This window comes from Phyllostomus discolor, chromosome 4 (assembly GCF_004126475.2).
Source record: "Phyllostomus discolor isolate MPI-MPIP mPhyDis1 chromosome 4, mPhyDis1.pri.v3, whole genome shotgun sequence".
Classification (NCBI taxonomy): domain Eukaryota; kingdom Metazoa; phylum Chordata; class Mammalia; order Chiroptera; family Phyllostomidae; genus Phyllostomus; species Phyllostomus discolor.
The window spans coordinates 152,129,564-152,148,508 of NC_040906.2; positions in this window are offsets into that span (position 1 = coordinate 152,129,564).

The window sequence follows — 18,945 nt, forward strand, 5'->3', positions numbered from 1 at the left end:
TTACTAAATGATTGTGTAAATCTTTGCTTGTTGTCAGAAGCCCTGTACTGAACACCGCGGCATGCTAAAGAGATGCTCTCCAGTCTAAACAAATAAATCAGATAATCCTACCATTATATAAGGATCTATGGACTTAATGAAAACCTTAACAGAGAAGATGTGTAATAAAAATATTTATGTACATCGCTTAATCTTATGGACAGGGAGAAGACCTGCAGCCTGCACACACAAGCAGTGCCCCCATCCTGACGCTCCCTCCTCAATGTCTGAGTTAGAACCATTGAACTGCCAAATGCTCATGCATGTATTAATTCCAGGTAGGTATAAAGTTTCTAACAATATTGAGCATTTAAAATAACCAGTAGAACCAATTAAATGGATATGCATCTCTTCTTTATGAGAATAAAATTCAAAGGGTTGTGAACTTGGATGGGAAAAAAAACTTTACATCTGTAGTTTCAATAACCTTTAACTAAAATTTTACATTCCTATCTGTAATGAATGTTGGCAGTGAACCACTATGGTAATGAGTAGTAGGTGTGACCTCAACACAGTATTTGCATATTACTGTTGATGCAGATATCTTTAAATACCACGTATGCCCATCTCTACTTAGAAATTATGGTCATTACTAGACAAATCCACTAGATCTTTTTATTAAATGCATTAATAAAGAAGCACATAGATCACTATATTGCAAATTTTAAAATGATATCTTTATGATATAGTTAGTTCCCTTTTAAATCCCACTTGTTTTATGTTTTGCATTTAAGAACATTTCTGGGAAGAAATGCAGAAGAGTCAGAGGGCCCTCACAGGGCCTATGACCAGGCAAGGGTAAGAAACCCTGGGCTAATGGCAGTTAAAACTGTAGTTGGATTGTCTTCATTTGGGAATTAACTGTCCCTAACCTTCGAAGCCCAGGAGCCTAACTCACAGCTGACAAAAAAAAGATTCTCCTACTGACCAGGTCTCTGATGAGGGGCCTGAGAGGCAGCACTTTGTTTCCACTGGGTCAGAAACGTCTGCCCAAGAAAAGAGGTCATCACCATTTGCTCTTTGTGACCCCCCCGCCTCCTCCCACCTCCTCTTGTACCCCTGCTTCGATATGTAGGTTAAAAAGTACTTTTACTCTATCTCTTTGGATGTTCTCAAAAACAGGTATATTATCTTTTAAAAAGCCACATAAAACAGAACTGTACTTAATTCTCTGTGCCTTATGAATAGGCATGAGATTGCCATGCAGCCATTATTATATATAGTGATTATGTCTACAAAAGAGTAATGGCAGTAACAATAATTCCCAAAGCTGTTCTTGTTCATTGAGATGAGTGATATTTGTTACTTTAGAAAATATTTCCTAATTATATATGGCTACTTCCTTGCCAAGTGCTGACCAGAACTGGCCTTCCCTTTCCAAGCTGACAGAAGGTTTCAGGTTGAAAGGAATTTGGACTTAAAACTGAATTTCTAATCTGACCAGCTTCCCAAATTGGGTTCCTGTTCTTGGCGAAAATGCACTCTGTATATTCCCAGAAAGTCATCAGTTTTTCATAGGGACCTTTCAAGTGTCAACATCTTAAACAAGAAAATGTGCCATGACAGAAGGAAGCAAGAATGGAGAGAATACATTGAGTTGATCCTGCTGAAAAGAAACTCTTGCTGTACCAGAGCTTTAGTCCTGGGAACCTTTTGATCCATGGCTCCTTAGACCAGCTGGGCCAAGAGGGAGCATGAGCACTGTGGAGATTTTGTTCCATTTGCCCTGAGGTGGGTGGTCTGGAATACTGAGTCTGTTTGTGCCTCACACTGTATTCCCTGAGAAGCACAAATATATATCACTTCATTCTTTATTGAAATTGGATTCCTTCCACTACATACTTGATTGTTTGATATTAATACAATTCTTTCAAATTCAAAGTTTTAGTAAAAAGTTGGACATGAAAAGTTGATTCCCCCTCATTTCATCTTAATAGATATTGAATGTCTACCACGTGCTTGAGATTATCCTAGTTGTTATAGCAGATACAGTGTTTGTTCTAAGAAAATTCAATCCAGAATAATTGATTGAACAAAGACATAATGGTTGTAGGTGTTTGAGTTAAGGGGTTCATGCCTTAAGAGAAGTAGATCAGAGAGTAGACCAGAGATGGTTGGGAATGGTTTCTGGCAGAGGGAATATTATAAGGGAAAGCAAAGTGTTGGGTAACTATGACATGGGTGAGAAACAGTGAGTAGTCTAGTTTGTGTGGAACATGATGTTTGCATTACAGAGTAGTGAGGAGACAGATACAGGGGAGTTTACTAGGCCATATTGTGGAAGTTCTTCATTTAGTTGAAAGTCACGGGAAAAAATAGAATACGTTTAACTGGGTCAGAGCTGTGCTTAGGAAAATTAGTTTGGCAATAGCATGTAGAATGAATTGAAGAGTGTAAGTACCACTCAAGGAAAAAGAGAGACTGCAGTAATCCAGCTAGGGAATAGCATAGGAATTCAGCAGCTAATTTGGGGCCTGGCTCAGTAGAGCCAATGAAGTTATGATGCTATGAAGCTGGCCTTTTGCAGTGGAAGGGGAGGCATTCAAGAGGCACAGCTTTCCAGCTTAACACCAGCTTTATAGGAGACAGGGGAGAAGATGTCAAGATGATTTGGAGGCTTGAGGCCTAGGTGACTGAAAGGAAGAGAGAGATAATGGACGTAAAGAAAGTGAGGGAAGCTGGCCTATTGGGTGAGGAAAATGGAGCAACTCAGAAGATCAATTTGGGGTATACTAAATTTAAGTTTTAATTGAGGCTTTTGAGTGGAGGTGACCAGCAGGCTGTTAGCAATTTGTGTATGGAACTGGAAGAGAGATAAGGATCAAAGTATACACTTAGGCATCGTTTAAAAGGAAGTAATTTTGAAGCTATGGAAAGCAATGAGGTTCCTGAGAAGATGAAGAGAAGAAAGCTGAAGTTAGAACATAAGCAAATGTCAACTGTTGTTGTAAAGGTGTAGATGAAGGCACCCTGGGAGGAGGGCTTGCAAGAGCCCTCCAGCACTAGGCAGGAAACTTAAAGAGGGGTGGATACAAGCCTGAGGTCAGAGCATACTTGCCCACTGAATGTGAGTTGGGGCATGTGAAGCACTAAGGAGGTAGGCCTGCCTTAAGGACACCACTGGGACTTAATTTTAATGAGTGGACCCAGTGTTGCCAGATTTTCTGAGGTTTTGAGAAGCCATAACTCTAGATTATAATGAAAATTATGGGGTTGTAATACATTAAGTGAGACTTTTCAAAATACTGTGCAGAACAGATATAATATATTTATAGACTTTGACTAGACCTGGGTCACAGAACTCTGCTTCTGAAGTGGATAGAGGTAGAACTGCCAGAGAAATAGAATTAGAGCCAAATTCCCATAATTCATAGGATTTACTAATCTCTATGATGTAATGAGAAGTGAGAATTTTAAATTGAGCAGGTTACGTTTTTCTGGGAAGCTAAAGAGGACAAAAAGTGAGAATGATGCATTGAGTCTGATAAGTCGGAGGCAATAGGTGACTCTCTAGAGACCAGTTTCAGCAGTAAGGTGAAGTTAGAGGTCAACTGAAGAGAGAGATATGCAAGTGAAGAGAGAGATATGCAGGAAAGGGAAAATTCTGAGTAGCTATTCTGGGTGGATAATCTGACATTGCTTTTGGTGGGCAGGCTGATGGGAAGTCTTTGGTAGCTAAGAACTGATTAAGAACATTTCTTGAGAAAGATAAAAACTTTACAAATTACTGCATTATTATGAATGAATTAGGAGAGCAATTCGATCACTTGGAAAATGCTCTTCTTTCAATACATGTAAAATATGGATTCTTGCTGAGATGTCTAAGCTGCTTCATCTAAATTATATGCTAAAGTAGAGAACAGATGTTAAATATGATTAAGACCAATTACAAATTCCACAGCACAATACTGTGTTTTACTTACATTAGTCTCCCCGCTGGCTTAGGTGCCATCCGCTTTGCCTTTATTTCCTGTTCATACCTTCAGGGTAGCAACATGAGGGATTTAAACAATTCCGACTGGAGCCTGACAGTGATACACAGATTCAAAAAGAATTGCCTCAGCAAATCTAAACTTCTAACATAAGGCTCATTGGAAAGGGAAGAAGAGTGTCTTTACTTTGCATATAAAGTAGATTATCAAGTTGGTGGACTGGCATATCAGTGCCTGTATCAAAACTAAATTTTGACTCAATTCTGGGTAGATTTTTCTGGATTTTTAAAAATCCTTTCAATAGCTATTGCTATCTGGAGCATAGGACAGTCTGAAGCCTACATTTTGTCATCCAGGGACTTGGAACAGAGATGCACTCACATACTTGGAGGAAAAACTGGTTTTAGTATCAACACTTTGGTAGCTTGTGATGAGACTCGATCAGGAATGAGGCAGCTCCAGGGACTTGCTCCTCTCGAGGCCTCCTGGTCCCCATCCTGTGCCTCTGCTGGATCAATGCCCAGGCTCCTCCCCCTTTCCTCTCCCGGGGGAGTCGTCTGTTGACTCACAGACCAGCCTCCTCAGTACTTCAATTCTCATTCAGACCTTGTGGGCATTCTGATGCTCCTTATTTCATGTACTTCAGCTCTCACTATCAACTGCTTCAGTTTCCTGCAATTTGTTCCATAAATGTCCTGGGAGAGAAATCTCATGGTTTCTGCTTATCTTTTTTGGGGGGTGGTGGAGGGCCCCAGACTACTGGCTAGCTTTTGGATTGGTTGGCCTTCTGTCAAGTCACCATCTCTGGCCAAATACTTTTGGTGGGAGTTTGTGAAGCATCTGATTAAATGTGTCTGCCCCTTGAGCAAGATTTGTAAATCTGGAAAATTTACTTGAATGGGACCATGAAGAGTATACTTAATATGGAATTTGTCTTGTTATTCTCATTGTCTAACACAGGGAAGCCCTCAATAAGTATCTGTTGAAGAAATGGCTGACTGACTGACTGACTGACTGAGTAAATGTACTAGCTTTGTCTTATGATTAGATGTATGTGCAAGTGTTTCTATGTGTGAGAATATTCTCACATTTGACACTAAAACATGTTCACTTATATACTTTTTAATTATTGCAACTGGAAAACTGAATGACAGGAAAACCCTCTTGTGCTGGAGCATCATCTGATTTAAAAATAGCTATATTTCTTATTAGGGTTTTAATGGTAAAACATATTCTAAATTCTTTTTAATTTCCAATCAGTCACTGGTTTTCTGCTCAATAGCTCACTCTCTCATTCCATCTTTTTTTTTTTTTTGTAAAATGGGGCCAATAGAGAAATCCAAGTTGATTTAAGCATATATCTTTCTTACAAAATGAGTCAATTAATAGTTTAAAACTCTTGATTTCTTGGGACTCAAATCTCATAAGAAGCTGATCATCATAATTCATTGTCAGAGGCAATTCTCTCAATTCCAATTAGAGTTAGAAGTTTCTAAGAAATTCTGAGTACTTGTAATTTGTATATAACATGAGCTATGCTTAAGTTATTCATTGGCTTGTTTGGGGATAGGTTTTTTTTTTCTCTTTTTCCCACTCCTTATTTTCTGAATGGATAGAAACCTCAGCCTCTTTTTTTTCTTGCCTTTCCCCATCTTTTTTCTATTATTATCCATTCCAAGATAGTCATAGTGTTAGTATCTCATTTATTTATTGAAGTTTTAGTAAATTATTGAGAATGTTACATTATGGAGGATTACTGGTGTACACATTTATTTGGAATGGAATGCATGACAGAATAATTAAAAAATATTTCCTCATTTTCCTTGATACCACTTTCCCCCTCTCACCTTCATCAGCAAATTATAGATATTAAGAAACCACAATGCAAAAAGGAAATGCTATTCTAATGAAACTATGCTTAGTGATATTCAGTAATTTCTATTTCACAGAGATAGGCTCCAGCAGTGATACATCTACTGTGGATTGCATGCTGACCCTTTAATGTCAAAGCAGAGGGTAATATTCAGGATAAGAACACAGATAGACAGAGGAAGCTGCAGGAAGCCAGGAGAGGGCAGCTGAACTAGGAGAGTGGCAGGCCTTGGGTCAGGCCAGTTTCGACTTCTGGAGCTTGAGTTTTTAATGGAGTGTTTAGTAAATTAATAACAAACAGATAAATAATTAAAAGTATCAAAATGAGTGTAAGAAGGCATGGGACAAACCAGCTAGCTAGCAGAGATCATGTTCTCCCTGTCCTATAAGGTATCAAAATCTAGTGTGGGATTCAGAAATATACATGATTATAATAAAGACTAGGGTAGAGCTCCTAACAGATATCAGCTTGGGTCTTCTTGGGTCTAGAGATATAGATAGCATTGCCTCCTATCTCTGATTATATGGCTTGAGTACATGTTAGCTTTCTAAATTTTTTTTCAGATTCACAGGGCTTACACTACTATGGTCTGGTTCCTATCTTATGCCCAATTCCTCTGCTTACTTTTTTATAGCACAAAGATTTGGCCTATATTGGTTCCCAAGTGTAAATTGCTATGCCAAGATTTCTTTGCATTTTTATAGAATGTACCAACAATTTCAGGTTATTTGTGGAGGGAAATCATTGAGTATTACTTAATCTGCTTTTTTAGAGTCCCCTGCCCTCCATCCCTTTGTCTCTGACTCTCACCTACTTATCCTCTTGCAGAACAACATATTTCTTCCACTGTTTCATGCCGGCAGTTCTCCAGTTCTCCCCACACCCAGCCCATTTGTGATCTTACCTTCTACCCTGGTCATTTTCAAGATATATTTCTTTCCAAAGAAGTACAATTCCCTTCCTAAGAGGGTTTCTTGTGCCAGAAATAAAATTTTCCTCCACATTATTATAAAAACATAATCACATTGTTCAAGTAGACAAAATACACTGAGATAGGGGGTTAGGAAATGCTGGCTAGGGGAAGTGAGCCTGGAGATATGAGCAGGAATTAGCAGAGGGAAGAAAGGAGTGTGCAAACAACCCAGGAAAGGCAGGGCACAGACGTTAGAAATGCTCTGTGTTAGGGAAACCAGTAAGGCAAAGGTATAATGAGTATTAAATGTTGAAGAATTTAGGTTTTAATCTGTACTCAGTGGGAAATTGCTAAAGCATGCTGTATGTGTGTGCACTTGTGTTACAGAGGATGGGGATGCAATGATCAGATCCATATTTTAGAAAGAAATCACTCTGGATACAGTGTGGCAGGTCGATTGGAGCAAAGAGGAGTAGTGGTTAGGTAACCCACCTATGGGCAACCACAGTTGTCCCAGCAAGAAATGACATGGCGCCATACACTGGATGTTGGCTTTCCTCCACAAACTTCATATGTGATAGCAGTCCCATTGGACTAAAACACATGGGAGTGGAAAAATAAAGTGGAAAATATTTTATTTAATTTTTCTTTGTAATACTTCATAGTTTTATGGGCACACCTTTTCTATGATATAGAGGGGAAGAGAATCTAATTTAGTGTCATGAGATCTAAGTTTGAGTCTCCAACTTGTGAATTCTTTGGTCACTATGTCCATAGGGCTGCTGTTTTGAGGTGTCTTAAATTGCCATTTGCATTGAGTATCTTATTATTAACCAGAGAGAGGCCTCTTATTTGTAGGTCAGACAAAGAATGTGAAGGTTTTGTGAAGTAGTTCCCTTGAATAGATTTACTGCTGTTCTATAAGGTTATCTTTGCTTTCTTGAGATATCTCTGGTTCACTTACTTTGATTGTCCTTGCAGAGTTCAAGGTTTGGTAAGGCAAAATCCCTGAATGTTTTAGCCCCAACGTCCCCTTCAACTTTTCCCTCAAAAAGTTGCTGCATCATATTAACTTTCAGAAATGTGAAAAATTTGAATATGCAATACTTATTTGCTTAACCACGGGAAGTATCTCTTTTGTAGGTATTTGGAATATTCTCCTTGAATATTTTCTTGGTAGTTTCAACCTCTAAATATCTGCACCTTTTCTTCCCTCCTCGGCATGGTAACTTTACACACTTCATTACTGTGTACTTGTGCTTGGACATTCCTCCAGCAGTTGCCATTCCTGGCTCCTGGTGACTTTGTGTTCCTGTAGTTTCTCTGAAGAACTTCTGAAGCATTTCCTGGAAGGATCCAGATACTCTCACTTCAGCTGGGAACACCATCTATGTCTTCTGAGTTAGAATAACTCTTTCTTCCCTAGGAAGAGAAAATCCAATAGATACACAGAGTTTGTCAGTTCTAATCTTAATTGGATCAGAAAATCCCTAAAAAAGCTTGTAAGAAATAAAACATTGCTTAGAATCAAAAATCTTTTTTTTTTGCATGTACCAGTCCAGTTGTCCCAATGCCATTTATTGAAGAGGCTATTTTTACTCCATTGTACACTTATGTCTTTTTTGTCAAATACTAATTGACCACAGAGACATGGGTTTGTTTCTGGGCTCTCTATTCTGTTCCATTGATCTATGTGTCTGTTCTTATGCCAGTACCAGACTGTTTTGACTACAGTGGCCTAATAGTGTAGTTTGATATCAGGTATGGTGATCTGTCCAACTTTATGCTTCTTTCTCAAGATTTTTGTGGCTATTTGGGGTCTTTTATGGTTCCATATACATTTTTAAAGTATTTGTTGTAGATGTGTGAAATATACCATTGGTATTTTAATAGGAATTGTGTTGAATCTATAGATTGCTTTGGACATTCTAGTATGGGCATTTTAATTATGTTAATTTTTCTAATCTAAGAACAGGTTATACCATATACCAGAATAAACTCAGAATGTATAAAAGACTTAAATATAAGTCATGACACCATAAAAATCCTAGCGGAAAACATGGTCAGTAAAACTTCAGATATATTGCACATAGCAATATTTTTGACAGTGTATCTCCTAGGGCAAGGGAAATAAAGAAAAAAAATAAACAAATGGGACTACATCAAATCAAAAATCTTCTGCAAGACCAAAGAAACCATCTTCAAAATGAAAAGGGAACAGACTATATAGGAGAATATATTTGCCAATGATTCATCAAACAAGAGTTTAATTTTCAAAATATATAAAGAACTCACATAACTCTGCACCAGAAAGATGAACAATCTGATTAAAAAATGGGCAAAGGACCTGAACAGACACTTCTCCAAGGAGGACATACAAATGGCCCATAGACTTATGAAAAATGCTCAACCTCACTAGCCATCAGAAAGATGCAAATTAAAACCACAATGAGATATCACCTCACACCTGTCAGAATGGCTATCATTGATAAATCTACAAACAAAAAGTGCTGGTAAGGATGTGGAGAAAAGGCAACCCTAGCGCACTGTTGGTGGGAATGCAGACTGGTGCAGCCATTGTGGAAAACAGTATGAAATTTTCTCACAAAATGTTGGGGACCACCCTGCCTGGTATCAGAAGCTGTAACCCCCCCCCCCCCCCCCCCCGGCTTATCTCCCTGGCAAGAGCGCAGCTTCTGCTGCTTCATTCATAACTGAACCCCAAAGCTTGGTCAGTTAGCCAATGATGGGTAAGATTCCCCAAGGGGGGGACAATCTAAGACAGGCACGATCACATTGGAGGCCTCCAAGAAAGGACCTTGGGGGCTACAGCAAAATGGGGTGATGGACCCTCGCTCCTCGGCTTTGACATAGCCTGAGTCCTCATCGTCTGGGAGAAAATCTCCTTATCCCTTGGCTGCCTTACTTCCCTTGCTCCACCTAAGCCTGAAACAATGACGGGGTGGTGCAGCTCTGTGCTGAAAAGGGCAGGTTGCCTGGGTGATCAGGCCTAAGAAAGAATATGTAAAATCCTGTGAAACCTGCTTTGTTTAGAATGCTCTCAGTTGAATGATAAGGGTCCAAGGAAGAAGTAAGTTTGTTCTTTAAAGTTTTACAGCTCTTTGATCCTGACTCAAAATAGGCCCTCAGACTTCCTTGCTATCTATTGTTTGATCCTTACTTCCTGACGATGTTTAATGAGCTTTACTTGAATCTCTATGCAAACAAAACCAATAAAAAGCTTCTCCGGAGGGGGAACGGGGCACTCTCTTCACCAGAGAGAGTGGCCATTCTGTTCCTACTTCCCCACAGGACCTGGTTGTCTCTGTGTATGTTTTTCTCGAGTGTTGATGAGCCATCCACAGTATTCCGTGGTCACTGCAGGCAAGTGATGGAGTCAACAAAATTAACAATGAAATTGTCTTTTAACCCAGCTATTCCACCAGTTCAAAAGAACTTATGTTCCCCTATGTTCATAGCAGTGCTATTTACAATAGCCAAGGGTTGGAAATAGCCTAAGTGCCCAGCAGTAGACGAATGAAAAGATTAAAAAACTGTGGTACATTTACACAATGGAATATTATGCAGCATAAAAAAAGGACTTCTTACTCTTTGTGATAGCATAGATGGAACTGGGGAATATTACACTGAATGAAATAAGCCAGTTAGTGAAAGACATACCATATGATCTCACTTATAAAAGGAATCTAATGAACAAAATAAACTAATGTGCAAAACAGAAACAGAGACATGGGAACAGGGAACAGACTGACAATTGCCAGAGGAAAGGGAGGATGGGGGAAATGGCAGAAAGAAGGGGAAGGGATTAGTCAAAGAACATGTATGAATGATCCATGGACATGGACAACGGTGTGGGGATGTGTTACAGGGTGCAGACAAGAGGGGGGACCCCAAATAGGCATTTGAAATGGGGTCCAGAACTCGAGGTGTCCAGGAGATTTTAAGATGTCTTCACCCCCATCCCCCAGGTGTGGGCTGGGGGAAGGGGACACGTGGAGCAGGGCCTTTGAAAGCTGTTTCTCATAGCAACAGCCTTGCAGCTAACCTCTGGCGTGGTCATTTAACATATCTATAGCCTTTGGCTGGTCGCTTGGATATGTTAAATAGCTGTGGCCATGCTCAGAGCCAAGGGAATGGAAGTAACTTCCCCACCAAGATGTAACTGGGGGGCAGGTCCCCCGAGTTACAGCACCTGCGTGGGAGCTTGGAGATGATTGGCTCCAGGACTTGGGGCCACACCTGCCCAGACTCATGATGGCAGTCCAGAAAAGCTGGAAGGGTATGAGTTCTGGCATGTGAGGCCGAGTGTGGGAGGAGTCGGAAATGGGGCTGCTGAGGAAGATTGGCGCAGGGATTTAAACCGAGATGTAGCAGCCATTGGAGAGAACCACACAGCCTTGGCAGAGTGAAGACTCCTGCAGCTCTGAGAGGGAGAACCATGTGGCTGTGGAAGTGCAGAAAAGATCACAGCTATTGAGGAGAGAGAACCACACAGCTTTAGCAGAGTGAAGACTCCCATGCCCCTGAGGGAGAGAACCACGTGGCTCTGGCAGAGTGGGGACTCCCGTGGCCCGGGGAGAGAGGACCACGTGCCTTTGCCAGAGTGGGGACCCCCGCAGCTTTAGAAGGGGGAACCACCGCCTGGTTTTAGCAGAGATCCCGGCGACTCAGCTGAGGGTGCCGGGAACCCAGGGAGGTCTCCCAGTCGAGATGGAGTACTAACTGGGAAGAACCAGAGGACTGCCTGAGCCATGGACTCCTATTTCCTTTCCTGAGATATGGTACTCTGGACTGGGCAAAGGGGGAAGGAAGGAAGGACTGTGTCTGTTTGTGGGTGTTTTAAGGGACTTTAGGATTTTTGATAAAGACATTAGGTCACTACTTTAAGTTTGTGTAGCATTAAATAAACATATCCTTTCCTTTTCACAAATCTCTGGCATTGAGAGACGTCTTTCCTCTGGTGGCGGACATGATGGACCTGGGGGCTTTTTTTCAATAATAGTATATTGTCCCAGGACCCCCTTGTTTGTTCTGTAACAGATGGACCGTGGGAGATGGGGGAGGCTGGACAGAAGAGGGCAAATGGGGGAAAATTGGGCAACTTAATAAGATAAACAAGAATGAAAATATATAAATTCACTATTTTCATAATAAAGGCAAAATAGTTGCATTGCAGAATAATAGAGAAAGAAAAAAGAATCAAGACTCTTTGGCTGCCTGATAGCTGTACAAATTCAGGAAAGTTAGAATATTTCTCTAAACTGTAAAGTCGTCTTTTAAGTTAATATAACTCTTTGCAGGGTTATTGGGAGAGTTAAATGAGATTGTGCATTTGAAAGCACTTTCTGAATGTTGCAGCTGTATATGAATTTTGGTGTTGATATTATCTTACATCACTTGTTACATGTCGTATAGTATTTTATTAATAGTGGACAGGCAAAAAAGCCCAATAAGTGATGTAAGTGTAAACACCAATCTAACAGCTCTGGTTAGTTGAGTTGAAGTAAGAAAGGAGGAAGCACCAGCATGCTGGAGACATAGTTATATTGTATTTAGCAACAGGTAGGAAGGGCCTCCTGGACATTGTAGCCATGAGCCTATAACTTAAGTTTACACCACAATCATGAGCTTCTATTTCAGTCCAGTATGTAAGAAAAAAACAGGATAATGACACAAGGAAGGCCAGTCTTGTAGAAAATTTAAATTAAAAGTGTTACATTCTGCCAAACATTGCAAGGAACTACCACTCAGAGATTTTAACGATAAGGACTCAAGAGAGAAGCATCTCAACATTTAGAATATTAAACATACCCTGAAGTTCTCCCACCCCAATTAAACCTGCCTTTCCAGCCCTTCCTTTGGGACAGTCAGCCCGCAGACAAGGACACCTCACCTGCAGTGATTTCCTCAGTAATTAAGAAAGAGCAAACATTAACGTTTGGAAACAAAGAAATTGTTCTGTATTTTTGATGATTCACAATCATTTGGACAAGCTTCCTCCATAGTCCAAAGCCTTCTGCAAAAATGCCACAAAGTTGTTGCAGTATCTCATGCTATGTAGGTTGATTTCATTTTTTCTCCCCTGGCAGTTTTTTACCTTTGTTTTAGCTACTTCCAGATTACACATTTGGAAAGCAGGCTTTAAGGTAACTTTATTTTAGAGAAGTCACTATAATTCCAAACTGGCATTTATTTATTTTCTTTTTTGTAAATGAGGGGATTTACTGAAATCAGATGGTCAAGTAATTGGAAGGAAGATGAGAGAAAAGCCCCAGGAAAGCATGTTAGTAGAAATTGGAAATATGTAGGTAAAGACTTGGGTATTTGGCATCTGTTCAACTGAATTTATAACTTAGGAGGAGTGACTAAAGAGATGAATAAAAAGAATTATTGCCATAATTTAAGAATAAGCTTTAAAAAACTTTGGTAAACAAAGATTAAAGTAACTAAATAAGTCAGAGAACATTTATTGACATTGTTTTGTTGTTGTTTTTGGATGATTTCTCTAAATGTTTGGAGGCTTTCTTATTTAAAGGCTTAGGAAGAACACATTCTTTACTGTTTTATTGATGGTGAAGAACTCACGTCTACCAAGGTGACTTATTAAATCACCCTGAAGCCTTTGCTTACAATCCCTCCTCCTGAGAAACTCTTCTAGTTTTGCTAAGTGAGTTGGGAAGTGAATCTGTATGAAACTTATTCCAGGTTTGCGTCGCTGCGAATCACATTCCGTGTTAGGAATGTCTAAAGATAAAAATGCTATCCTATCCCCATCTGTTAAGTATATTCTATGCATTTAGAGAACATATAAGAACAATGCCTCATGCGTTGAGGTTATCTTTCAGAGATGGGTGGCATAGCCAGGACGCCCACGAGAAACAAAGCCACCCCTTATTGTGCGCAGATGAACTCAGCTTCCTCTCTGTTGTGATGCCATATTTGATCCACTTTTATTTTTGTTTTTAAAGGCTGCATACTGACTCCTCCAGTCCTTTTTTTGGTCACCACTAATATGAACCATTTCTCAGAATAATCTAGTTCTGGGTCTATTTGTCTTACCAGGATTGGGTGTATACCTCAAACACTGAACTAGAATACATTGATTAAAAGTATTTTCAGTGTATAGGCAACTATTTACTGACATGTGAAGTTTGACTGGTAAAACTCTGTCAATCAACTCAAGAAGACAATCACAGAAATTGTCTTCTTGAGTTGATTTTTTGTTTTTGTTTATATGACATATGCTAAAGTAGCATACAATATCTTGTATCAGGTAGGCAGCATCCTAAACCCTGAAGTGGGACAGGTCACAACACAACCCAAATTTGAACCCAGTTATAACAGCAAAAGATTCTGCAAGAATACATCTGCTATCTTTGCTGGTTTCCTCTTTAGAAGAACAACCCAATATTTCTACACTATATTTACCTAATGGATGAGACTCAGTCTATTAGAGGAGTTATAAAATAAATTAAATTCTAAGGCAGGCGAACACCCTGAGGGCACTGTGGTTTGTAACACTGTGTTAATATTCTCCAAGACCACTGCATGAGCTTAGCAGAGCTGTCTTCAAAATTAGCTTTAGAGGCCACCTGCAGACTTCTCTTTTGCTCTCCTAATCAAAACTGCAATCCTAGGTAATTTAGCAAGATATTAAGTAAATAATTGCTTCAGAATATTTTAGGTTTAGGGACATAAATCTTATTCTTTTTACATGTCTTCTTATGCTAAGAGGCAGAGAGTTTCCAACCTTGCAATTTCAGTTTTGGGTGAGCTCTATTACTTTCCATTCTGAAAAATTAAATTCCTCCTGCAGACGGATGTAACAGAATCCTTAGTTAAATTATAGTGGGAAGAGGATCTGACTTCAGGGGTCTATACAGTGCAACTCTGGATGTAGATATAAAAAAAGGTGTAACGAGCTCTAGGGTTTTGGAGTGTGTCCATGTGTACTTAATGAACGTGAACTCCTTTTGGGGGATGGTTTCTATGCTCTTCCAAACCGATACTTTCTAAAACTGAGCGTTAACAGGGATAACAGAGACCTGTGGTGGGTGAGCCTCATAAATGCAGTTGTGGATGGAGGGGGGCTTCCTAATTAGACTTCGGCAGCTTAAATCTGGCAATCTCTGTTACAAAAATTGGTTGCAATATATAAGGACAGCCACAGGATGTACTGTGTGTGAACATAAAACTATTTATTTGCATTTTGAAATAAGCAATCTGCTTTTGGATGTAGCTCTTTCCTAGTGTCCATGTTTGGTTTAGATTCTGCTTTTGGTTTGCTGCTGGTTTTCCCTATTCTTGTTTTATCTCCTCTATTTTCAATAAGATTATTCCCTTCCACCAGCTCCCACCGCCCTTTCCTTCCCACCGCTGTTTATTTCCTTTTTCATCCCTTAATGATTCCATTCCTTTATACGTGTTTTTAATGTTACAATACCAGATATTAGTCAATGTCCTGTCCTCCTCCCAAATGATATGAAGCCATTAGAACTCAGTGGCTCTCATCACCTCTGTAATAGCTTGGATGTTATTGTCCTATATCTTAGTTTCATATGATTTTTATCTATTTTTATTTCTTATTTATTACTATATTTTATCATCTATGCTATTATAGTTGTCCCTACTTTTTTAAAAAAACCCCTCAAAATTAGTCATTATTATTAACTTACAGAGGTGATGGTTAGTTACTCCTATGCTTCCAATTCTTTGCCCACCATTTTTCCTTGTGCATCCTTTTCCTTTTTATTCACTCTTCCATTCTAAGTCTAATTTCAGCCTCCTAAAGTGCACCTTTTAAAAGGTCTGTTTGTAGGGATCTGCTGATGGCAATTACGCTCAGTTTTGTAGTCTGAAAAAGCCTGTATTTCGTCCTCATTCTTCAGTAATAGTTTGGGCATATAACGGTAAGGTGGCAGTTATTTTCTTTCAGAACTTTGTATCATTTTCTTTGTTCCTGGGTTCTAGTATTTTTATTAGGAAGTCTTCTATGAACTGTCTTCACTTTCTAGATTATCTGTCTTAAAACAGTATTTCATCTTTATTGGACTCCAGTTTCACAATGTGCTTGGCACCTTTCCTTTTTGTTTATCCTGCTTAACACCAGCAACAAGAATTGCCTGAAGACTCAGAAAGAAATTCTGTGCTACTTTTCCCAAATTTCCACTGCTCGTCAATGACCTTCACAATATTTGTTCTGTCTGCTTACCACTTATACCATCATTTACTTAATATCTTTCTTTAAATTAACTTAGCCCTTAAGTACAGTATGAATAAATATTGAAGAAAAGTCTGTGAAATCATGGGCTTAAAATGTCAATTATATTTTTCTAATGGAAATATATCTATTTCATATTTTATTTAAATAACTGTATGCACATCACAACAGAGAAGTCCACCTGTGGACCACCTAAACTATCTGCACACCAGCAGTGCACACACAATGGGGAATGAGAAATGCTACTTTAGCGTGCCATTGTTTGAGTTCCTCCTCAAACATATGAGGGGGATGTATTTCCTGACTGGCTGAAATGATTTCTGGAAGGTTCTGCATTTGGATAGAAGGTTCATTATCTGATTCTGGGAATCTTGCTTCTGGCCATGCTGGCCAATGGAAGTGACTAGAAGTAGTAAAGGCAGAGGTTAAGAATTGGGAATCCTCTAGAATCAATTTTCATTTCAATTTGCATCTCAACACTATGTTTGGGTCAGTCTCTTCCACCAAGAAAACTGAGTAAAGCAAAATTTAAGTTTGCACTTCACAGGAAGTTAGCCAAGGCAATAGAACACTATATCAGCTTACCACTGCTCTAGGGAGCCAAGGGTGAAAGAAACTTATGGACAGATTTAAAATGCTTTGCTTGATCAGACTATTCGCATGAGTATGCTAATTGAGGAAGAGATGATTCCTCAGTCATATTCCCACTCCAACTGGGATATTATCACTGTTTGAAACACCGAAGAGACTATGAAATGCTAATAGCTTTAAATTGGTTCACATTCAGATTTCTAGTGTTTGGGGAAACTAAACATGCTTTACAGTAATTGGCCTCTTCTGTAAATGTGGCCTTAGGTACCACTTCTTGCGCTGAACAGCCACTTCCACGTTCAGGAGTGAGGGATTTCAGGCCTACTCATCTCAGTTTCCTTAAGTAGACCTGGCTCACTGCCATCGTACTTGGGGGCCTTCCCTCGTGTGACACCTAGCTGCTTAGCTGGTTATAATTTGGTCTTTTATGGAAAGTTTTATTTAAAAACAATTATGAAATGCACCATTAATGCCCAAGAAGGTAAAATCTGGGCCAAGATAAAAAAGCATGCAAAGATGCCAGTAAACCATGAATACTTAAAGAGAAACTCCAGAGAAGGATTGAAATCAAACAAGTTTGATTCCACCACAATGAGCTGTGCTTAGTTTTATTTTTATTTTTTAAAATTTTATTTTAATTGTTGTTGCAGTACAATTTTCTATCTTTTACTCCCATCCCAACCCACCCACCCAGCCCTCCCATCCTCCCTCCCATTTCCACCCTCCCCTAATTTTTATCCATGTGTCCTTATTCTCGTTCCTGTAAACCCTTCCCCTTTTCCCCTGAAATTCCCCTGAAATTTCCTCTCCTCTCCCCTCTGAACTTGATTAGTTTTAGATAAATATACACTGGTGCACTTCATGTGGGGAATTAAAGAATAGCAGACAGATTTAAAATAGTTTCTTCTCCATTTATTAGAAAATGCATGAACTTAGTGGTGATTAAAGAGGGCACACATTAATACAACAGAAAAGTCTTTGAGGAACAATAGTCTCTGCTACTGAACAAGAAAAACTGGAAAGACATAAAAACACATATAAAAATATGGAAGAAAAACAAATGCCTAAAAGCTATAACTTCGATGTTTTAAGTTAAGGAAAAGAGAAGGCAGCTAAGAATCCCTTGCTCTCCCGCTGCCTGGGGGCTTCTTTACTGCCCAGGAACACAGAGGTGAAGGACAAGGAGCTGCTTCCGCTAGAGGAGACACTGTGGCCACAGGGGCTTGCATTTGGAAATGGTGTTAAGGGATAGGGAAGATGTGGATGCAATAGGCCCCAAAGTTCCTGATGGATGACAGTCAGCAGACAGCCTTCAGGTGTCTGATGGCAGTTTAGTTGCCATAACTGTGCCCAGATGTAGACTAGTAAGCAGACTTTGCTTAGGGTGCCAAGCTAAGCCTCTGTTGAGAAGTTGGTAACTCTTCAAAGTTGCTGAGAAAAGGGTGTGCATTAGTTTTCTAGACATGCCATAATAGAGTACCGCAGATTGGATGGCTTAAATAATAGAAATTTTTTTCCTTACATTTCTGGAGCTTAGAAGTCCTAGATCAAGATATCTATAAGGTTGGTTTCACTCTGAGGCCTCACTCCTTGGTTGAGTAGATGTGAATGGTACCTAACAAAGTCTTTGACTACCTATAAATATTATTGAAGCTAAACCTGCTTTATGTGATGTTTCTAAAATTAACAATTGAATAGTAAGGTATTATAAGAATATTACAAAGTTTTGAAATACTCTGTATTCTCAGCACACTCCAAACAGATTTTAGGAATCTTGACTGATGTCAAGTCCTGGTGATTACCCAATAATGATAGTTAATAATAGTAAAACAATTCTGAACAAGATAAAAAACTATAATAATGTGAGATTCTTTGTGACCCAAAATAAAACATATAATTCTTCTACATCTATAAGAATAAAAATTGTGTTGAAATAGGATAAGCCAGTTTCAAGGAACTTAAATTTCTTTCTTGTTGTGGAACTACAATGGCCTCAAGAAATACATCCCTACAGTTTCAGCTGCCCCTAAGCTGTGTCTCTGATATTTGGGAAAGGGTTCTGTTTCCAGTTGGCCAATTATGGATGACAAATAAATGATAAATACAGTCACAGACTGAAGTCCAAATATTTGAGGAGCTTTGAAAAAATTTCAAATGAGATTTAAAATGACATTTATACCTGTACCTGTGTTTTTCTTTCTTAACATGTTATCTTTTGTTGGTTTCTTTAAGGGAAAAGTTGGGTCTAGAAGTTTGGTAGTGTTGGACATGTTTGCCTCTCACATGGACTATAGGGTACTTTAATCTACATCCAAGCGCTTACAACTTTCTTTGTGTGCCCTGTTAGAGGCTTGTG